Genomic DNA, 20,987 nt, shown 5'->3' with positions numbered 1-20,987 from the left:
AATAATATATTATTAAAAACATGTTCATGGTTTTTGACAAGTGTGTTAGAGCCAGTAGCTGTTCTATAGTCAGAGCTGGAGTTTCCTATTATAAGATCAATTTACTTTTCCAATTAAGTCTTGGAAATACATATGCTTTGGTTAGCTGCAATTTACTAAAATCTGCATTCTGTCAAAAAAGGGAATGTGTGATTATAGTCTTTTCTCACTGATCATTACATTTTCCAGACTACAGTCAGAAGAGGGAGAAAGGAAAGAGGATCAGATGGTGACTACATCCCAGCCTAAAGCAGGAAGAGAAAGGTTGATACAGTCCATTAAAGTAGAATGTGAGACAGGAAAAAATGCACTTCTTGATTCTTGCCTCATTTAGCAAATAAGGAGTAAATAAATAAGGAGGAAGGAAAGGGAGAGATTTCATACATTGGGAAGTTCTTTGACTAAATGCTGGAGGTTCCAGTTGCCCAGTGGTCATGTGTATGTCTGTCAACACCACATCTGAATCCAGCACAGTCAGATGCAATTCTGGTAGTGACACAACATTTGAAATGCCAGGCCTCGATTTAGCCCTAAATAGAACAAAAATTATACTTGCAAAGCAAATATTAAGCTCCCTTCTTTCTCATCCTCCCTTTGAGTAGTCTGTGTGACCAGAGAAAACATGTCATTCTGGAAAGCCTCCAATAAATTTATCAGAGTTCACTTTTGATTGTTCCTTTGGATCTAATGTATGTATTCTTCTATTTACCAATATAGAGGGTTGTTCAGAAATATTTATTTTCCCTCCTGTGTTTACAGAAGCTGGAAACGTTTAATTATTTAACCAGTGTTAAACACTGTTTATTGAGAACATAAATATTCAAATCTAAGAAATGGTTATACATAAATACTTCATTGTTATTTTAAATAAGGATAATATAAATTGATGGATACAAAGTGCAACAAAGTGTCATCAACTCACTTTTAAATAAGCACTGAACGCGCAAATTAATGAGATGTGAACTCCCCAGAAGTGCAGAAAAACACTCTCTGCCAAATATCATATTAGCTAAGAGCTGAAAATTGTCATTTACAGAGCGGAGACCCTTCCATTAACTGCACTTCCCTATCATTCTTCTCTTTCATTGAATCTGCCTATTTTTGGAGCCTGACTAGCACAGACAGCCACAACCTGCTCTTTCCCGTTCTTTCCAGATTCCTGAAGCAGTGGAGAGCAGAAAATGAGGCATATGGCTCCAGAGAGGAGGTGCTGGCTGCCAGCACAGACTTCCACAGCAGCAACAGGAGAGCCCCTAAGGCTGCATCTGGACCCCCAGCTGGGGACCAGGCTTTAGGTATGAGACCTGGATGGAAAATTTAAATCAGATTTAAAAAACCCAAACAAACAAACACCCCCAAATCATTTATATGCCAAAAATATTTGCTAGCCCATATTGAAGTTCTGAACAAAGATTTATTTTTGTTATTTCACTCCTCACTGTACCCCTGAGCTGTTTCCAAGCCAGCTGTTGGGACCAGGAGTAACCTTGCCATCTCTCATTACAAAAGAAAGGTATTTTTGGACTGCAGAGTCACTATCTTTACCTCATTGCAGTCACTTCTCACACAACAATCTGGATTTATCCTGCACCTCCTGTCCATCCCCAGTGAGTTATGGCATCCAGTGAGATCATACCACAGATACCTAAAATACCCTTGTTGTCCTCCTTTGTTCTGCTATGATTCTTTGACAGATGGAAAGAGAGTTCTCATCCCTACAGGGGTAGTGCAACATATGCAATGGGCAGAACAACTACTTCTGTTTCTGTTCCTCTTGGTTGGTTTTCTTTCCTACTCCATGAAGATTTCCAAGATGACAGCAATGAGAAACTACTGTAAGTCTCCCTGGACCACTTCTGTTGGTAAACAGTGAAACAAGTAGTGCCTCACTGACTGAACTCTGGGGTTGAGTACAGCATTTGCAGTGGGGCTTGTCATTAGTGCCACTGCTGGAACAGATATTAAGAAAAAATAAATTTAACCATCACTGTACTTACCCAACTTAGGTGAGGTAATACAGGGGAATGCCAGTCAAAATCTGGGGATTTATCTCCTGAGACTTAATCACTCCCCTCCAATCCAGCTGAATTACTTAAAGATATTTGTAAATAATTATCATTGCCTGAAACACTGGGGACACTAACACTTTTTAATTGTAGACGTGTAACTATGAGGCTCCCACTCCTCCAAAAGGGGAACTTGCCTCTGTCCAATCACTCCAGATAAACTTACTCTGTACCTTCATTCATGTCCAGCACAGACAACGTGAACAGCTTATTCTGATGCAACTCTACAGCAGTGCTCATGTAGCAGGTGAATAAATACGGGAGAGAAATTTAGTATATGAGGTTATTTTAAAGGAGCATGGACCTTTCCATGCTTCAAATACCCAGGAGGCTGAGAGAGATTGAAGTCCAGAGCCATGTGCTGACAACACATCAAACTCAGAGAAGCACAGAAGCAAATGAAAGCATTATGATAAGTCCACCCATGCATTCCACAGGAAAGAAATACCAGACAGAATCAGAAATACAGATGTTTTCACTGCACCCCAGACACATCTCGCCACAAACCCTGTTCCCAGGACTGGCACCACAGACTTGGTCCTTTTTCTTATCAGTTTTTGAACCAACTTTAAAGGAGAGCCCTTGCTGTGACTCAGAGGCTGAACAGAGCATTGTAAACCAAAACGTGACGTTTCCCCCCCCTACAACTTACAACTGGGTAATCTACGAAATTAATTTCCTTCACCTTTAACGAGGTGCTGTTCTGTGGCTGGGTGTGCATTATTGTGTGCATTAGTCACAGCCTGACTGAAGGGAAATGTGGCATCAAATTTATAGTAACAGCAATTCTCCTTAAAGTACATCCACATAGATGGATTGGCAGCCCCTGATACATGGTTTTAAACTATCTTTTATACAATATTGCCCTCTATGGGAGCCCAAGATGTAACAGATTTGAAATATGCACGCTCCTGTTCTTTTGTCCTATTCATTTTCTTGAGTATACTATCTACTTGCCTAAAACACTTTTCTTGTTAACATAAAAGCTTTATGCCACCAGGAAAAAAAAATCAACCTACTATCCTCTCCTCATTTAATCCATTTCTTTTGAGCCTACATTTCACATTGTAACAAATATCTATTATTAGTGCTTAGCTTTTATATGATAATTTCAGTTCACAGACTCCTGCTTGAAGAGTGTGTGCCTCTCTGCTATGCTTAAAAAACAACAAATAAACAAAACAAACCAAAATACACATGGCCCAGTAGCCACACATCACTGGTATGAATAGGTCAATAACATTTTGAATATTATTTCCAAGTGCCCAAGAGTCTTCAGAGAGCAAAGAGCCAGTTCCAAAATGTCATTAAAGATAGAAACAGATATTTTCCAATGTAACCTGCTGAGCATGAGTGCCACGGGTAAAGAAGGAATGGGCATGACAAAGGAGTATAATGGTCAAACACCAAGGGCTTAATTCACTTGGAGAGCTCTCACTCTTGATTACCCCGTCCTTGTTTTTCTTTGATCATTTTAATTAAGCTACCTTTGTTTCTTCCCATGAGAAAAACATTTTTTAAAGAAACCTCAGTACAAAGGTGATTGTTTGAAGAGCAATGATCAGAGGACATTGCTCACATTGAACTGTATTGCACAGCCAAAAAACCCCTCAACCACCCTGCTGCCATTCTGATATTTTCAGAGCAGTGCTGAAAGTCTGTAAGCAATTCCTACCTCAGGAAAAGCGAATCAATAGCAGTTAGACACTAAAAGCATTTCTTTAGCTTATTAACTCTGTTCTAACAGATGTTGCAGACAGATTTCACATGTCTAAAGAAAGTAAATGTAATTCAGTTCAACATAAATATAACATCATGATCTTGGTTTCCCTTGTCAGACTACAACATTTTCAAGTCTTTTGGGCTCCCTTTTGTTGAAACCAGCTCTGTGTGTGTTTGGTTTGGGATTTTTTATTTTGTGACACAGCATGGTCACATCAGTCTAAAAATAGACCTCAGAGGGCATACTTCCATTTCCCATTTTACTGCCGTGTGTCACATTCCATGGTTGGGGGTGGTTTTGGAAAGTGTTGTGGCCCACAAGAGAGATACCATTCCCAGAGCACCAGCCTAGGAAATCAATTTTCTTAAAAGAGGTAAGACCTCTTTTAGCACCATAAACCTGCCTCAGAGCAGTGGCAATTTAGAAAGGAGAGGGTCAGGGAAGAGAATAGGAACTGATTTACAAAGGATTGGTTCCACATTACGATTTCCCACCCCAGTTGGAGTATCTGCACCAGATAAAGCAGAAAACAAATGATAATGGGATGATCTAAAATTAAAAAAAATTGCTCAGAGCTGAAACAAAACACTCTGAGCAAAAGGATTCATTTATTCCAGTAATGCTAGAACACCAGTTCGAGAGTGGTTTAGCAATGGATTTTTCACTTTGAGGGGTTTTTTTTTAAGTTTTAAATTATGGTATATAAAAGAAGATATATTTGTGAGAGCTAACCTAGGGAAAAAAGTCATCCTCAGAATGCAATGGAAGTTTGATATCAAGATCGCAAGGACAGAAAAGTACAAAGAGAAAGATAAATGCTCTTTGTAGTTTCTCCTTTGAAAGTCATTCCTGGTTTCACCTTTCATTCACAAGTGGATCAGAGTATTTGAAGAGCCTCTGTAGACATGGTAAAGGGGACTCCCACTGGAGCTCAGGTCTAATTAAGCTACTCTACAAATCATTCCATAGTTTGACTAACTCAAAGAACTAAAAAAACCCAACTCTTAAAACATTAAACCAAGAGTTCAAGTTCCTTTATTTTTTGTAATCAAAGAAGAAATGCTTAGTTTTAAGATTTGTATGCTCTCACTTCATTTTTTGGATTATGTCCTTTGTGCTAACTGCTTTGGCAGCAGCTGGTTTGCCTTCCTCTTTGTGAGAAGCCACCTTCCTCTGCACATCTTCCCCCACCTTCCTCTGCACATCTTCCCCCACCTTCCTCTGCACATCTTACCAGCCCTGCCACAGTTTTGCTGTTCATACTGTTCTCTTGCATGAGCTGTTAGCCACTGGATCCTCAAGGCAGGTACCTGCAGTACTGACTTACCCATTAGGAAAGCCAACATGCTACACTGATACAAACCCCACTGTTCTCTCTTGGCTTAGAAAGCCACCAAAGCTCAGCTAAGCAGCTGACACATGACAACAATGCTGGTATTATACAGGGGTAATGGTTCCATTTTATGGAAATCACAAATCAGCAACAAATCATGGTGGGCTGTCCAGACATCATCAGGAGCTCATAGATAGATCTGCTAAGGTTCATGTGGGGAATGGCAGAGTACTGCGTAGGCTCGGAAGGAGTTCCTCAAGGTGCTGTAAAGCACTGCTGTACAGAATGTGTGACCATTTAAATGGCACTGATTTACCCCAGTCTGAACTCAGATTCTGAGCAGGCACTGGAGATCAGCACCACAACAGGATGACAACAGCTGCTGTCTGGAATACTGGGAATGAGAGAAACCATCTGATGATCTCTGATGAAGCGTAACCTTCATGAGTCACACAGGAAAGACAAAGTAAATGATTCTTTATGCTTCCACAGAAAGGGGAAATAGGAGCATGGTTGCAGTGTCTAGATCTAGATTTGTGACAGAGTGCAGTGGGGGTACCAGCAAGCTTTTCTGGTGAATTGGACCTGCACCTGGCTTTTAGTTTAATTTTAGCAAGGATCTACAAATACAGATTGACTTGTTTATCAGCAAAGAGGTCCCAAGAAGAGCGATCATGAGAACAGACCAAACAGGACACAGCTCCCACACATTGCGAGGTGTTGCAGGTGCAAACACAAATCACACAAGGACTGAGCAGAATATAAACCTTCTCTGGTGCTTCAGTCTCTCCTGCTACAACAAAGCGACCTGGGGAAAAGCTCTTCTCATTCTAAGCTCCAGTCCTACCTCCATTTATTTCCCAGGAGCTTTCTGCTGACTTCAGGCCAAAGTTGAACCCAGGAAAGATCCTGTAAGGAAAATTGTGGGACAGAGCCCAAAGGCTTTATGGATACACAAAGACATGCTTCTCTCTCACACAACATGAACCCTTGTCTCAGTGTCACTCAGGAAGTGGTGACACCGATCAGGCTGTGGATCAAGCACAAACTCACTTTTTGCTTTGATGATATCTCAGTAACAGTCCTTGAAAGACCACAGTTTATATTTTTATGGTTGAGTAAGCACTTAAGACATAAAACAGTAATGTAATTAGAGAGATGTGGAGCAGCTCTAATGCTGGATGTTAATGAATGTATGTTGGTTTAACAGATATTTCAACATTAGTTTATATCAGCACCCTTTCTGAAACTAATACATCTGAAGCCTTACAGGAACAAAGCCACAGCAGGATATCAAAGTTATCTTACAAAGGAATAAAAGATAAAGGTCATTACAGAGCTGGTGTGCACTGATTTGCCTTTATCATCTCCAGAAGTGTGTCCAGCTATAAACAAGGGAGGATAATAGAAGCTGAAATAGAGACTGTGCAGCTGGAGAAAGTCAGCAGTCAGGGAATTTAGTTCTTTTCTCCTTTTTTTTTCCTTTTTATTTTACTTTAGGACCGTGCACAGCATTTTTGTTGTTGATGGTGTTGCAAATCAGTGCTTCATGCTTAAGTGAACTACCAGAAGCATATTCCCCCCTGTCATCTGGGAAATAAGAATAGCCTGTGACAAGGCAGGCACTCGGAGTAGAAGACACAAATGCCTTTACTGAGTTGTGGTGCATGAAACCCAGCTCCAAGTCTATCTATATTTCATCCCTGCATTTCTGAGTACATAAAACCTCTAACAAGGTTTGAGTCAGAGTTAAAATACTCAGATTAAAAACCCCAACAACTTATTGAGACACCAAGAAAACCAAACAGACTTTGCTTAATGAATTATATGAATAATCAAAAAAAACAAAACCAAACAAACAAACAAAACCAAACCAACAACAAAACCCAAACCACATTCTGGTATGCCTTTATGTTTTTTCCACTTTTGATGGGAATATTTAAGTTCTACATATGTCAAGGAGTTGCTGAAGAATTAAGTCTAATCTATAAAACTCTTATAAGTTGCCATAGTTCCTCTGAAATCAACGGATGTTTTGACAATTTACACCATCTGAGGCACTGCTCTGTGTGTTCAATAAAAGACACTGTTCTGTGTGTTTAATAGAAGACACTACTGTTTAATCACAGGCGAGTTCATAAGAAGCTCAAGAAAAAGCTGGTCCTTTCAGGAATAGTCATTTTTGGTTCTTTTCAACTCATTATGAAGTTCAGTGTCAAAAGCCATCTTTCTTTCAATAAAGACAAAAAATGTGTCTTTAGCTGAAAGAGACAGTTCTGTGGATTGTAGTGAACTTAATTTTCAAGTGCTTTGAGGTGGTTTTGGAGAGGAGAAGTAGGGAGGTACCTATTGCAGTGTCACCAGAGCACTGAAATAACAGGTGAGAAGACTGGGGGCAGTCAGAGATCACAAAAGCTCATCATGAGACCAACAGAACTTCAGTTCAAACATTCCAAAGTTTTTAGATAGTCTAGAGAAGTGAACCAGGGAGGCATCACATATTACATGTACTAATTTCTGAAAGGATTTGCTTGCTATTGATCATATTTAGGAACATGATTTAGTGACGGGTTAATAGTTGGACTCTATAACCTTAAAGGTCTTTCCCAACCTAAATGCTTCTATGATTCTATGTTTCTAAGCACAGAACTGCTGGAATTGTGTTTTTCCACCTCATAATGTGCTGTGAAAATGAATACATCAAAAACACATATGCAGACATTGTAGGGATAGGTGCGTAAGCTCTAACAAAATTTGGACAGAACATAGAAACATTTAGTTCCATAACCCAAACAAAGCAACAACAGCAAAAAAACCAAAACCAACCAAACAAAAACCCCTCTACAAAGCCAAACAAAAAAAACCCCCACCGAACCCACAGTTATAAAACCAGAAAGTCATGTTTCAGAAAGGTAATACTAATTTGGGCAAAGTATTGGTAGTTTCACCTCTAACTTTTGAACCACCAATATATGAGGAATAGGTTGTTGTGATTGTCTACCCATACAGGGGGGGAAATAAATCACACAGTGACCAACAGGTACAGAATTTCCACCAGCTAATGCAAAATCTGTGCTGCAGGTAGGAGCCAGAGGAACACACACCCTGTGGCAAGGATTTCAGCATAAAAGTGATACCTCATTAATACAGTATTTATATTACTAGAATTTATCTTTTTCTGCTTCTCTCCATCCATACTGAATTTCTATTTCTTGCTGTTCTATTTCCTTCCTTGCATATTTTTCCCTAAAGCAGAGCATGAGAATTCTATCATGATCAGAAGGACATTCTAGGTAACTCAAGTGCACTTGCGACCGAGCAAGAAGAGTTCAATTTTCTCTATTACCCAAAGGAGAGAGAAGTGAAAATTCAAATTGCACTTTTTCCCAAGGCTTGGTGTGCTCTCTCTGTTCCACAGAGTTGGAGCAATCCTGCCAACTGATTTCCAACACATTCCTCATAAGGGCAGACCCTGGCACAGCCATTCCCCTGATCCTGCACTCCAAATGAATCCCTAGCAAAACACATAGACACTGAGGCAGCACAAATCCACAGCCAGGCTTCTCCACGTGGAATTCACTCAGCGTGGCACGGGCTAAAGCCAAGGATTTCAGTTCAGGGAGCGACTTCAGCATCTGAATTCAAACCCTCTCAACAGTGTGTGTCACCATTTGGCCGCTGGCCCGCCTTGGGAACATCTGCAGCAGCAGCTTCCAAGGGGCAGAGCGCTGCTCCCACCACATCTGGAGTGGCACAGCTGGCCTGCAGCCAAACCCTTCTGCTCACAGGGGTCACTCCAGTGCTCCAACTGCAGCCACGAGTCAAGCGTGGGAGTACAAAGAGCAGCAAAGAAACCAGACTTGTTCTTTTCGCACCACCACATTAGGGTTGGGAAACCCTCACGGCTTTGGGACAAATTGCACCAGAAGTTTTCCTTTTTTGGGGGAAGAAACCCTGTAACTCAACTTGGCTATTTTAGTTTACAGTCTGATTGAAGCTCTAATGTTCACACCAGATGCAAGGAGGCACCTGCTCACCACCCAGTTGCAGTGGGAACCTCACACCTAACAGCCACAACAGCCTCTGGAAAACAAATCCCAAATCCATAGCCAGCCGTAGGCATAAGGCATTTTTAAAAGACCCCCAGTGAGTGCTTTGTAATTACAAATTGCAGGAAATGACTCAGACATTCTTTGAATTTTAATTTTCCCTCAGTTTCTAATTTAGCCAGAAGGAATCAATTAGTCCCCGGTCAGGAGTATCTACCATCTTTGAAACTTGGATATTCACAGAGAGCAAACAGCTCTTCATGTAGCAGGTCCCAGCTGAAGGATGCAAATGGGAAGCTGCATGGAACACCATTTATTTACACTGTCTTGGAAACACGAAAGGTTGAGCTGACCCTCCTATGATTCAAATCTGAGTTTACAGCGTCATTCATCATCTCAGAATGGGTTTGTTCCAGTCTCCTTGAACAAAACTATTTTCTCCTCACATTTGCTGCACTGAATTGGCTGAATTTCAATTCCAAGGTGTATTGTACAAAGAACAGTTTTGGAGTGAAAGGTGTCAAGCTGGCAAAAATTGAAAATTAGATTGGAATAAAATCTAATTCTTTTAATATAGAAAGTGTTTAGTTTTCCCTCTGTAATATAATTTAAAGTCACATAGCAATCATGTTTCTTGGCTATGGAGGCAGGTTTTCATCTCTAGCTGGAGGAGATAAAGGATTTTAATAAGGAATTATGCAACAAATAGGTGGAACTTCTGTCACCTAGAGTAGGAAAATACTTTGCAACTCTGAGCACCGAATATTTGCTGCTATCAGGGACATCATTTGTAACCCACTTGCTGAGTGACCTCTGCTTGATTTCAGTCACACACTAAAATCCACCTTTCGTTGTACCAGGTGATCTTATCAATGACCTAACAAAGAGTAGGAACCAAAAGTCTTCCAGCACTGTGACTTTGTTGAGCATCCTGGAGATGGTGAGGGCCAGCTGGGGGCTCAAGCTTCCTCCCGTCAGGAAAATGACTCTCTCAACTTTTCCTTTCTCCCAGGCTTTCTCTTGCAGGCTCCAGGTGTAAAATCAGAAGCTGGAAGTGACACTTCCCTCCCGCATTTTGGGCGGGCAGGAGGGGGGGGGGTGGTCCAACCGCACAATGACAGATTATGCAAATCCTGGCGGAGCATCTAATCAATCACGGCGCTGGCAGAGGGATGCGGCTCAGCTCCGAATCAGCCTCCACCGCCGCGTCCTCGCGCGAAGTATCCCCCCTTCGGATGGAATGACATCAGAGCGGCTCCGAGTCCTTGAAAGTCTGCGGGTTGATTAGCGGGAGGAATCGGCCGCTTCTGCCAATCACAGCCCTGCGAGGCCGCCCCGATACTCCTGGAGATCGGCGGGAGAGGAGGCTGACTCCAGCGAACGGGAGCCGAGCGGCAGCGCCGGCAGCGCCGACGGGAGCGGCTGCGCTTGGGGTGACTGAACAGTTCTCGCTGCCTTCCCGCTGGAGCCTGCTTGCTCCCCGGAGCAATCCCCGGGTCCAGGGAGGAAGCCGCCTTCTCAACGGTGTGCTGAACAGAGGTTCGAATCATTCCAGCTGGCCGCTCGCTTTGAAGAGGACGGTCTGTGTGTAAATGAGATGTGACCGTGCCGGCAGAGTTCAGCTACTGGGGCTGGAGCAAGAGGAGCCTTCCTGGGATGCCGCTCAGGCAGCTGCTATCAGCTGAAAACTCTCCCTAGTTTACCTGGAGCCGTGTGAAGAGGTTTGAATAGCAGATGTCTCTCTCCTGCACGCTAGCAAGAGAAATTCTTCTCTAGGTAAGCTACTGTTCAGCTTCTGAACCTATACTTCTGGGGATATATTCATACAACCACACAGACAGTGCCTGTGCTCAGGCTAGAAAGCAGTGCAGAGCAGGTACAAATACCTACACAGCGTGTCAGACAATGTGCCTTGAACCTATGCACAGTGAGTACACCTCAGAAAGCTGCCTAGAGCCTGGCATTCCAAGGATTATGTGAAAGTTTGGGATAGTCTTTGCCACGTTTGCATGCAAGTGCCCTCGATGTAAACAGATGCACAATCTCTGAAGGGAAACTTGTCTGCCTAAATATATGAAAGATCCCGGAAGGTAGAGCATGGGAAGTTATGTGTGGGGAAAAGGAGGATGCTGTTGTAGTTCTTTAGCCCACTCCATATCCTTTGCTTTACTTTGCTACCATCTAGCAAAGTTAAGCAGAACTACTGTATTAAAATAACGGAGTGAAAGCTTGGGTATATATTAAACATGCACTATTTAAAGTAAGAGTAATTGTACTGTGAGGAAGCCAAGACCTACAGATCTGCTCTCTTGCAGCACTTTTGATACCAAACAACATCTGTCAGCAACATTTTTTTTTTAAAGAGCGTGGCCATTCATAGAGTGGAAGCAAGGGTTGTTTCAGGTAGAGAGAGGCAAACTGAAGAAATCAGTGTGTGCTCTTCAGACACTACAGAGCCAGAGTCCAGCAGCAGCCCTGTGTTTTCACCTTCCAGCTGGCACAGCAGCTCCAAGTCATTGCTGCTGGGAATGAACACTCAAAGGAGGAGTGTTTAGAGGTGAATAAGTCCCTTCCTACAAGCACTACACTAGTGTCAGCACACACACATAGAGAACCCCACACTCATCGAGTTCTCTTTTCCCCAGAGAATCTACCATGCCATTCTACCAAATTTACCATTTACCAACTTCTGCAGTTCTCAATCACATTGCTTGAACCCTCCCACCCCGGGAATAAATGCTGCAGAGTCTGGCCTACCCCATGTAGCAGGTTACTCTGCCACTTCTAGCCCTGAATACCATCAGAGAAAAAGATAAAGTCATTTTCACCCCATTTCTTCGGTAGTTTTAATTAACATTCTCTGGCTACAAGATGTTCAGCTTTTGGAAGGGTAGCAGAACCTCCTTCTTCACAAAGTTTCAATAGTTGGCAACGTTTTCCAGGCACTTCCCTGTCTTGCCCCACCACGCCTGTACACTTCCCTCGTGCACATTTTTGCATCCCCCCAGCTGCACTGTCTGACTTGCTTTCCAAAATACTGCTCTAAAGGAAGGGGAGGGGGTGGTGTGTGAAATGCCAAGTTGCTTTTAACTAAGAAAATTCCTGGCTTCCAGTTTTCCTCTGAATCTTATCACTGCAGACAATATGATCTGCCCAATTAGATTAGATGTTCCTAATGGCATTGCTCTGTGTAGAAGTTTAAGGCTGTGTATTAGTTTTCTGTGCCATTTCCTCAGAACATGGCCAATTTTTTTGATTCATAATAGATGCCTAACGTCTGAAAGCCCCAGAAATGAAAGCAGGAGTATCTTAATGTCTTGTTGACACCACCCTCTTCTGTGAGGCTGGAGAAATACTCCTCTTTCATTTTATTGGAGTAAATCAGATGCAAAGGGTCAGGAGGCTTGAATGACTGACCACTTGCACACATACATACACACACACACACACATATATATATATACATCCCAACATTTAACTCCATTTCAGTCTGAACACCCTGTTAACTCACACTATCAAGTTCTGGAAGTCCTATTAAAACTTTATGGATGCTTAGAGGTTGTGGTATCTGCTATATCGCTGTTTGTAATGGCAATGAGCACACTCAGCTGATGTGGCAGCATGCAGAAATCATGAGCTGCTCTAGAGTTCAACCATCACTCAGCACAAGTGGGAGAAAAATATGCTAATAGTAAAGATGGGGTTTTTTAAGGTTTACAGTACAGGAATTATCCCAGCAGTATAATGAGATACTCTGAGGAAAATGTGGCCCTATATTGCAAACCCATGGCAATACTGAGCAAAGAAAACGCTGATGAGTTACTATTAGTTGTGACCCAGGAGTTTTCAGTTAGATAAACAAAAAATTGCATTTAGCCACATGCCCCCAGAAGAAGATTTTTCCCATTTTTCTACAAGCAATAAGGGAAAAATACCATGATCTTTTACCAAAAAAAAACCCAAACAAACAAACAAACAAAAAAACCCCAAACCCACATAATTTCTATTCCAAATCTGTCTGATTTAGCCCACAAACAATTTTGGTTTGATTGCCCCTATGACCATAGGGGCTGGATGAGTTTCAGGTGTTTGCTTTGCAAAGCTTTCATAATCACAGAACCACAGAGCAGTTTGGGTTGGGAGGGACCTTAAAGATTATTTAGTTCCAACTCCCCTGTCATGGACAGGGACACCTCTCTTCAGCTTCAAAGGTGCATCCAAGGACCTGCTTTCCATACCTGTGAAACTGGCTTTTCTGAACAAAGTAAACCTTGGACTAAGGGCAGCAAAGCATTGCAAGCCGGATGGCTGAAGGAAAGGTTCACTTGGAATTGTGCAGAAAACTGCAATTTCCCCAGCCTGTGGAGTCATGGCAGGAGCAGGGCACTGAGCTTAAGGTGAGCCAAGGGCTCTCCACATTTGGTGAGGGGAGCTTGGGTTTGAAACCATTTGCAGGTGTTAAGGAGCACAGTGTAAGGTGGCAGTCCAGCAGATCCCATCTTTTTAGGCCTGGGATGCAGTTGAGGACCATTGGAGCGGGTTGAGGGGCTGGAATATGGGAGAAGGAGGGTCTCTGTGCTGGAAATTGCATGGGGCACTAATCAAAGTACCCTGTCCCACATTTTGAGATAGGCTGAAGAAGGTTCATATCATAGCAACAAGTCCTACTAAGATGTTAAAGCAATGCTCCTCAGGAAGGTAAGCCACCCAGAAGAGTGTTAGAGAGAAATACAGAATAAATTCTCCATCTATGTCAACATTTAAATTAGAAAAATTGAGCTATTAAAAGAATCGGGTGCTGGAAGAAATGAAAATCATTCACATCAATCCAAAACATTTGTTACAACTACTGTCAGGAATGATTACAATGGAATCACAGATTCTTCTGAAACAAACAGCTGCAATAGAAAAATAATAATATTTTACCTAAACAGTGATGCCACCAGAATCACATGGCAGCAGCACACCAGTGTAGAAACCATGACAGTGTTTGACGAGAAAAACTCCTCACCACCAGAAGTCACTTATGGCCATGAGATGATTTAAACTCAATTCCAAAAGAAATAGAGAAGTATTTAAACATATTTCCTTCCCTCTGGCTACAGGAGGGGTCACAACTGCTCTCCTCAGGTGAGCAAATGAACCCTCCCTCCTCTGCTGTCAGGATGGGTTTTCAGAGCCAGAGTAAACACAGAAGTAGAAGCCAGGGCAGGGGAGGCTTCTTTCATGAGGAGGGAAGTAAAGAGGAAGGGATTCCCTCTTCCTCCTTGGAAGCTGATGAGATAAGAACTGCCTTTGGCTTCCTCAGCTTGGCCAAGGGAAAGCAGGCTGGTGCACCCACAGCTACACACTTTTACTGATGGCTGGGTCTTCATCCCCCAAACATAAATATCATTATCAGACACGCAGCAGAGAGAAGAATGTGAACAGGCTCTTCCCTGAGCAGACCTGTGCAAAACCTCCCCTCCTGCAGGACCGTCCACAGCTACTTATTCCACCCCACACTCTGCCAGGCATCCACTGAAAGGATTGCATTTAGCTCTTAGTGTATTAATAAGTGTTCTGATTAATAATTAATAGTAGCTGCTGGCCATAAAAGAGGCGACTGGTTGGGAAGTTAAAACAGCCTGTCATGAAATATGCACCCACCCCCATGTTCCAGTTTCAGGGGAGGTTTTATCCAACATCTTTGCCTTTTCGTGGGACCATATTTTGCAAGGAGAAGACCAGAGCTCAAGTTCCAAAGCCTCAGGGTATTCTTGAATTTGTTCTCTCTCACTGGGATATTTATCACCCCCTAAACCACCAGAGGAGTGGGCAGGTGGTCAGTGCTTCACAGGCAAATTTTTGGAAATGAGAGGAAGATTCAGTGTCCAGGCCTCTGGGTAAGATTCAGAAATTAGACTTACTGGTCACAATTGATTTTAAAGCCCTCAGAGATTTTTTTTTTAAATTTAAACTAAAGCAGGGCCATCTGCCTGGATATTTTGCCAGATTACCTGCACTTTACCTACCTAAATAGCTGGTATAACAGACTAGAGCATTTTTATTCATGACTAGTCAGTAGACTGTGTTTGGTTTGCAATTTTAAATTGTTTCACTATTCTACCCCCATACTGTCCAGGGTGGAACCAGCCTGATGAATGAATCATGTGCAGAATTGTATGTTACTGTAATTTGTACATGAACAATCAAAATTCAAGGGAACTCTGTGACATGCACTGTCCACAAAACAAGCAAAGCAATCCATGCACAGCTCAAAACACCTGCCACAACTCAGACTTCCATAAGGCCAACTCTCCACCAGCCTTGGAGCCTGCATGAATCAGCAGCAATCATCCTGCACATTCAGATTTTTAGCTGAAGTGCCTCCAAAAAGGCTTTCTTCTCCATGGATAGATATTTATGCTCAGGCAGAAAATATAAGTATCTATGTATATGTTGCCTAAAACAGAGCTTTATGGATTACAGCATATCATTGTGTCAACTAATGAGACATCATTCTGTTGGTTTGTAAGACCCTTCTGTAAACCAGAAAACCAGGATTTTCTCTTCCATGATACACCAGGGACATGCATATTGGAAAACACAATTACAGTTGTGCACCCAGCCCACAGGAGAGCATAGGGATGTAAAGAGACATAAATAATCCCATCCTAATTCAGGGGCACTCAGAAAGACTTTGACAACCGTTTGGATTTTTCTTTTTTTTTTCCACACCCTCCCCCTTCACATCTAAGTTAATACCTCAGTAGTTCAATAAACAGAGATTTTTCATGAAAACAAGAGGTTAATCAAAGCCTCTCTACTCTGTCACAGAGCCCTAATGCTATTAGTTCTAGCTCCAGTCTCTGAGCTCAGTGTGACTCAACAAAAAAAATCCCTTGAATTCCTAAGTAGGACCCTTATCCTACTAGTGGCATTTCCCAATTGAACTTTATCTAGACAAAACAAAGAATACATCTTTGGAAAGGAAACATTTGTTTATATTTGGAACCAAAAGAAAAAACAGTATCTATAGGGCACGGATGACACACCAGAAATCTCTAAAGAGATCTTTCATTTGACTGACAAAGTGGCTTCTGGCAGAGAAACCCCATGAAAACAGTGGCAGAAATTAACACAACGGAATTTAACCAGGAATAAGAAAAAGGGTACAAGAAATAGGAAAAAGGAAGCAAGCTCTGCAAACACATCTGACTGTACATGAAAGTATGGATTTTGCACTGTCTTTCCCAAATGCACCCTTTGCAATATCCACACTATACACATTTGAACCAAACATGAATCATCTTAGAACATTTTACAGCTGATATGCATGTAAAGGTAGAAAAGAGTAATATTCCCACAACATAGACAGAAAAACTAAAGTACTAGAAAAAGCCAGTGGCCTCCAGAGAGCAAAACATGATGGTGGTGGCAGAAAGACAGAAATCAGAGGTTCAGCTCCCTATCTTATCCTCTCCCAATCAGGTATTAGTCCTCTTAATAGGCAAACAATACCCACCCAATCATTTCCAGATAAGGAGTTGAATTTGTATTAATAATCTTCCATAAAACTTCCTCAGACTGTCTTGTCTGCAATGCTTAAGTACATTAAAGTGAGATATAGCCTGTTGGGCATTGTAGTATTTTCAGTGCATCATCAGGTTGCTCTGTGTAGATTAGTTTTACTGACTACAATAATATGTGCAGCCATAACCGGTTCCCACAAAAAGCCCACCTTGCCTGTTTTAAAGAACTGGCCACTCTGCTTGCTTTACTTTGCTTGAAAGCCACTACTTGCCCAGACCAGCCAGGCTGTCACCAGCTCCAGCCTAAACTCTGCTCTGATCAGAGGTTGCTGGGACCAAACTCTGTGTATTCTCCCCATTTTTCTACCAGATCCTCTCAGTGATAACAAAACCCTTCAGCCAGCGAGGACAAAAAGATTGGGCAAGGGAACTCCAGAAATTACTTAAAGAGTAAATAAAAGGATGTTGTTATAATGAGAATTAATGTATACAGAGCTCGAAAATGCTTTATGGCTGGCTGGAACCAGGCTTGAGTAAACTCAGAATAAACCCCTGTTTAAATTTCATGTGGTAAACATGCTGCTCTAAAGATTTAGGTACAAAGTCTTGGTTATCTGGGTTTAAATAGACTTCCTTTGCAGTAGCAATAGATCATCACTATGTGACAGTAGTGGTCCCTCTGAAATAAGTTAGTGGCCTCCTTTTAATTCCCAGCACAGATGTGACCACATCTGACTTTCTCACAAATAGCCCCTGTGACAAGGATATAGACACCACAAAACATGTTATTTGGGGAAATATATTGTCATTGATATCAGGGTGGACACATTTTAATTATCTCACATGGTGGCAAAGATTTTTAGGTCCTATAAAAGCAATAGGAGAATAGACAGTGTGGGAAACCATTAACTACTTAAAAAAAAAAAAAAAGATCAAATATAGTTTAGTTTCTAACAGACTATTCCAGAGCCTGTGACTGTATCTTGTAGGCAAAGGGCCTCTTCATTAAAAAGGGAGCTTTCAAACTTTTTCTGTCTGAAAAACCTCCAAAAAGTAAAGTTTCAACACTCATCCACCAAATCTGCAATCCTTGGTAAACGTCCAAAATTGATACAGAAAATCTGCAGATATTTAGATTCTAGTAGAACTATAAAAAGGTTCTGAAATTATTTTTTTTTTAATGCCTTACCTTGTATATACAATCAAACAAGATGTACAGGGTTTGACTACTGCATTGATTGACTTTAAGGAGTTCTAGTTAGGCAGCCATTATATTGCACAAATGTTGTCTCTCAGCTGAATTCACAACACAAATCATTCTGTTGGAACTGGATAACTAATTGACAGCCTTATAAAAGCAGAAAACGGTACCAGAATAGATGGACTGTAATAAAACTTCTGATACAATATCTCACAGAAGTTTCATTTGAAAAGCTAAATGAATTCAAATTGGCTTCCATTGAAGCATTAAACTATGAATTGAAAAGTGATGAAGAGCCATTAACCAAGTGAGGGCAGGAGATTTGTTGCACAGAGTCAGGAGAAATGTTTTGTGAGCAGCCTCAGGACAACACGTGGAGCCTGCTTTTATTCACCAGCTTCCTTCAAAAGGACTGGGGCAGTCAAAGCACATTAATTCCATCTGCACTTCCCATTAATCCCACTGGGAAGGCAAAGCATCAACTCCAAGGACTCAGTCCTGTAGGTCACACACCCTCACCATCTCTGCTGTGATCGCAGGCACAACTTTCTGCCGTGACATTTTGGCTCTGTCATCATGGCTTTAGCAATAAGCTTCTGACCTTCAGATCATCTCTCAACACCTTCCTTTCATCCTTGGTGGCTCAGTTACTTTCCTACAGATGTCATGAGGGTTGTAAACATTTGCTGAAGGGTGTCATGCAAGAGCAAGTGCCTGTTGCTTCCAGCTCAGCTGCCAAGGGGCTGCCAAGTGACCTTGGAAAAGTCAGGCCTGTGCCAAATAATGCTCTTCAGCTTTTTGAGTTTTTGGTGAGTTACTGGTTAAAATGACAGATCTTATCACCACCCCTCAGGCAAGATGAACAAATACATTGAAAACTAAGGTACTTTTAAATTATTATTACATTATTTTAAATCTGGACACAGAGATAAGGTGTTTCACCTGATGACATCAAAATGCGTATATTTTGGTAATTTTGATAAACTAATATATTGTGATATCACCACACAACCTATGGAGCTGCTCAGTGAAAGTGGTCACTAACAGCTACTTGTTATGACGGTGACTAGAGTCACTCTGTCAATAAACAAGAAATACACACATAGGCTCTCTCTTCACCCATGGTTCTCCTAAGACTGTACCTAAATTACTGGTTTCCAGGAGCTTCCACGCCTGACACTCCAGAGAAATCAGCAGTCAGCTATTTCTGAGGAAATATTACAACTGCTTATTATGTTCAGAAGTACTGAGGCGTCAGAGATCCATAAATTGTGACATTTGGAGGAAACGTCACCTAAACATCATGGATGGGATATTTATAGGAGTTCCTGGGTGGTCCAAATGACTGTGGGGCTGTTGGAAGTTAATGGGTCAGAAGAAAAAAGTGCTGAGGTCCATCAGGCAGCATTCACCACAAGTGTGGATTAGTTAACTCTTATAAATACATTTGTGCCACAAGTAAAGCAACACAAAGTGTTACATGTGAGCTGGGGAAACAAAGGAGGCAACAAATCTGTGAGGGAGGATTTGCAGAAGGAACAGTCCCATTAATTCCCATTTGCAAAAGGTTCCCACCAATTTCTGTAAAATTCCTGCAGAAGGTATAGTTGCCTGTCTAAAAGCATCATATGTACATGTGTAAAACCCATCTCCAAAGATACCTCTGGCCACTCTGCTACAGGGAGCCTTTTTCAAAGCTCCAATTTCTGAAATCATCTGGGAAAGCTGAAAGCCACAGAGAGATAGAAGCCAGAGGGGTCAAACAGCTCCCTTCCAAGTATTGTCTCACGCTAAGACCACTCTACTTTCACTGAGTGCACAAGTTGAGGTATTTCAAACACTTTGCTTTATATTCATCGATTATTGACTTCACCCTCTGGCATCATTTAGCTTTCTGAAATCACACAAGATTACATGTGCACTATAGACTGACCAAACTGCTGAAAATACTGAAAAACTGGTGGTTTCACTTACAGATGATTATGCATTGAAAACAAACAGAAGAGATCAAAGTACTGAGCAGCCCCTCCACTCAGAAATCATAAAACAGAAGCCAGAAGACCTGCAACAGCTTTCACCAGCTGAGAAGCTGCCCTTGTCTAGGTAAAAGAGTTTTCTAAATCCTTGTGGTGAGTTATGAGCAGCTGTCAGCAACACCCCTTATGAGCAAAGCCACACTTATAAGCACAGAACACATTACTACCTTAAGCCTGAGAAAGAAAAAAAAAAGTTACTTTCAAGAAGCATACCAGTTCTGTGAGCTCCCTAAAAATGTCTCTTAGAAACTCTTCTGGAAGGAAAAAAAAAAAAAAACTACAAAAAAGCTGGGGTTTATTTCCTCTGCAGTGAACAGAAACTCTGAATTTTTGCTAATGGCCAGCAGGAGTCATATATCACTCAAATCAGTCACTTGTTTCTGTAATGAATGAGGAGTCACATGCAAGGAGCAGCAAGCAGGTATCATGATTCATTGGGCTGCTGGTAAACGGCAGGAGTCATACGAGCTTAGAAAGGAAGGAAAAGAGGGAAGGGTTTACATTATTTTTTTTAGCCTAAAGGGAAGTCTTATATATAGAAAATAAAGACATTGACTTCTGACTGATGCTGGAATAAGATGAAAGGAAACCTCTGGCCTGCCTCCAGGTGAATTACTCCCAGCGACACACTCCGGTGCAGACAGGAGATAAGGAATGACCACAGTGCTCTGGTACAAGTGTCCCGCTCCCCTCCTCAGGGCTGTCATCAGCAACATGCTCTTACCCTGCTTGTTCCACCACTGAGCTCTGGGAGAAGGTCTGTGTGTAGGAACTGGAGCACAAGAGGATCACAGCTTTAATTCCTGATGCAGTGTTAACACATGGTGTTAATAAGAGGCTGTTTCTCTTCACTATCATGCTATCGGTTTTAAATAGTCGAGTCCTAATCTCCCAATCAATCATCTTCCAAATCAGTACACTTCAGTCATCAATCAAATGCATTTGCAGGGGGAAAGCAGGAAGTATTATTTAGCAAAGAGGCAGCAATTTTTAAACCTCCGTTTTTCTTCAGCTGCCTGAATTAAA

The 20,987-nt window shown here is 41.8% G+C and overlaps 1 protein-coding gene across 4 annotated transcripts in view; it reads left to right on the top strand.

Moving 5' to 3' along the window:
• The window catches only part of NDST4 (N-deacetylase and N-sulfotransferase 4), a 105,945-nt gene that overhangs the window by 31,084 nt on the left and 53,874 nt on the right, over positions 1–20,987 (top strand). For 3 of the 4 annotated variants that reach the window (XM_027659010.1, XM_027659009.1, XM_027659011.1), the window contains exons 3-4: positions 1,195–1,334; positions 10,223–10,986. The gene's annotated coding sequence lies outside the window, so the exon portion shown is untranslated. The remainder of the gene's footprint in view (positions 1–1,194; positions 1,335–10,222; positions 10,987–20,987) is intronic. The other variant, XM_027659012.1, reaches the window with a different exon arrangement.

Source organism: Corapipo altera, unplaced genomic scaffold, assembly GCF_003945725.1.
Source record: "Corapipo altera isolate COAL_440 unplaced genomic scaffold, ASM394572v1 255, whole genome shotgun sequence".
NCBI classification, from domain to species: domain Eukaryota; kingdom Metazoa; phylum Chordata; class Aves; order Passeriformes; family Pipridae; genus Corapipo; species Corapipo altera.
This window is presented reverse-complemented; position numbering and strand designations above follow the sequence as displayed.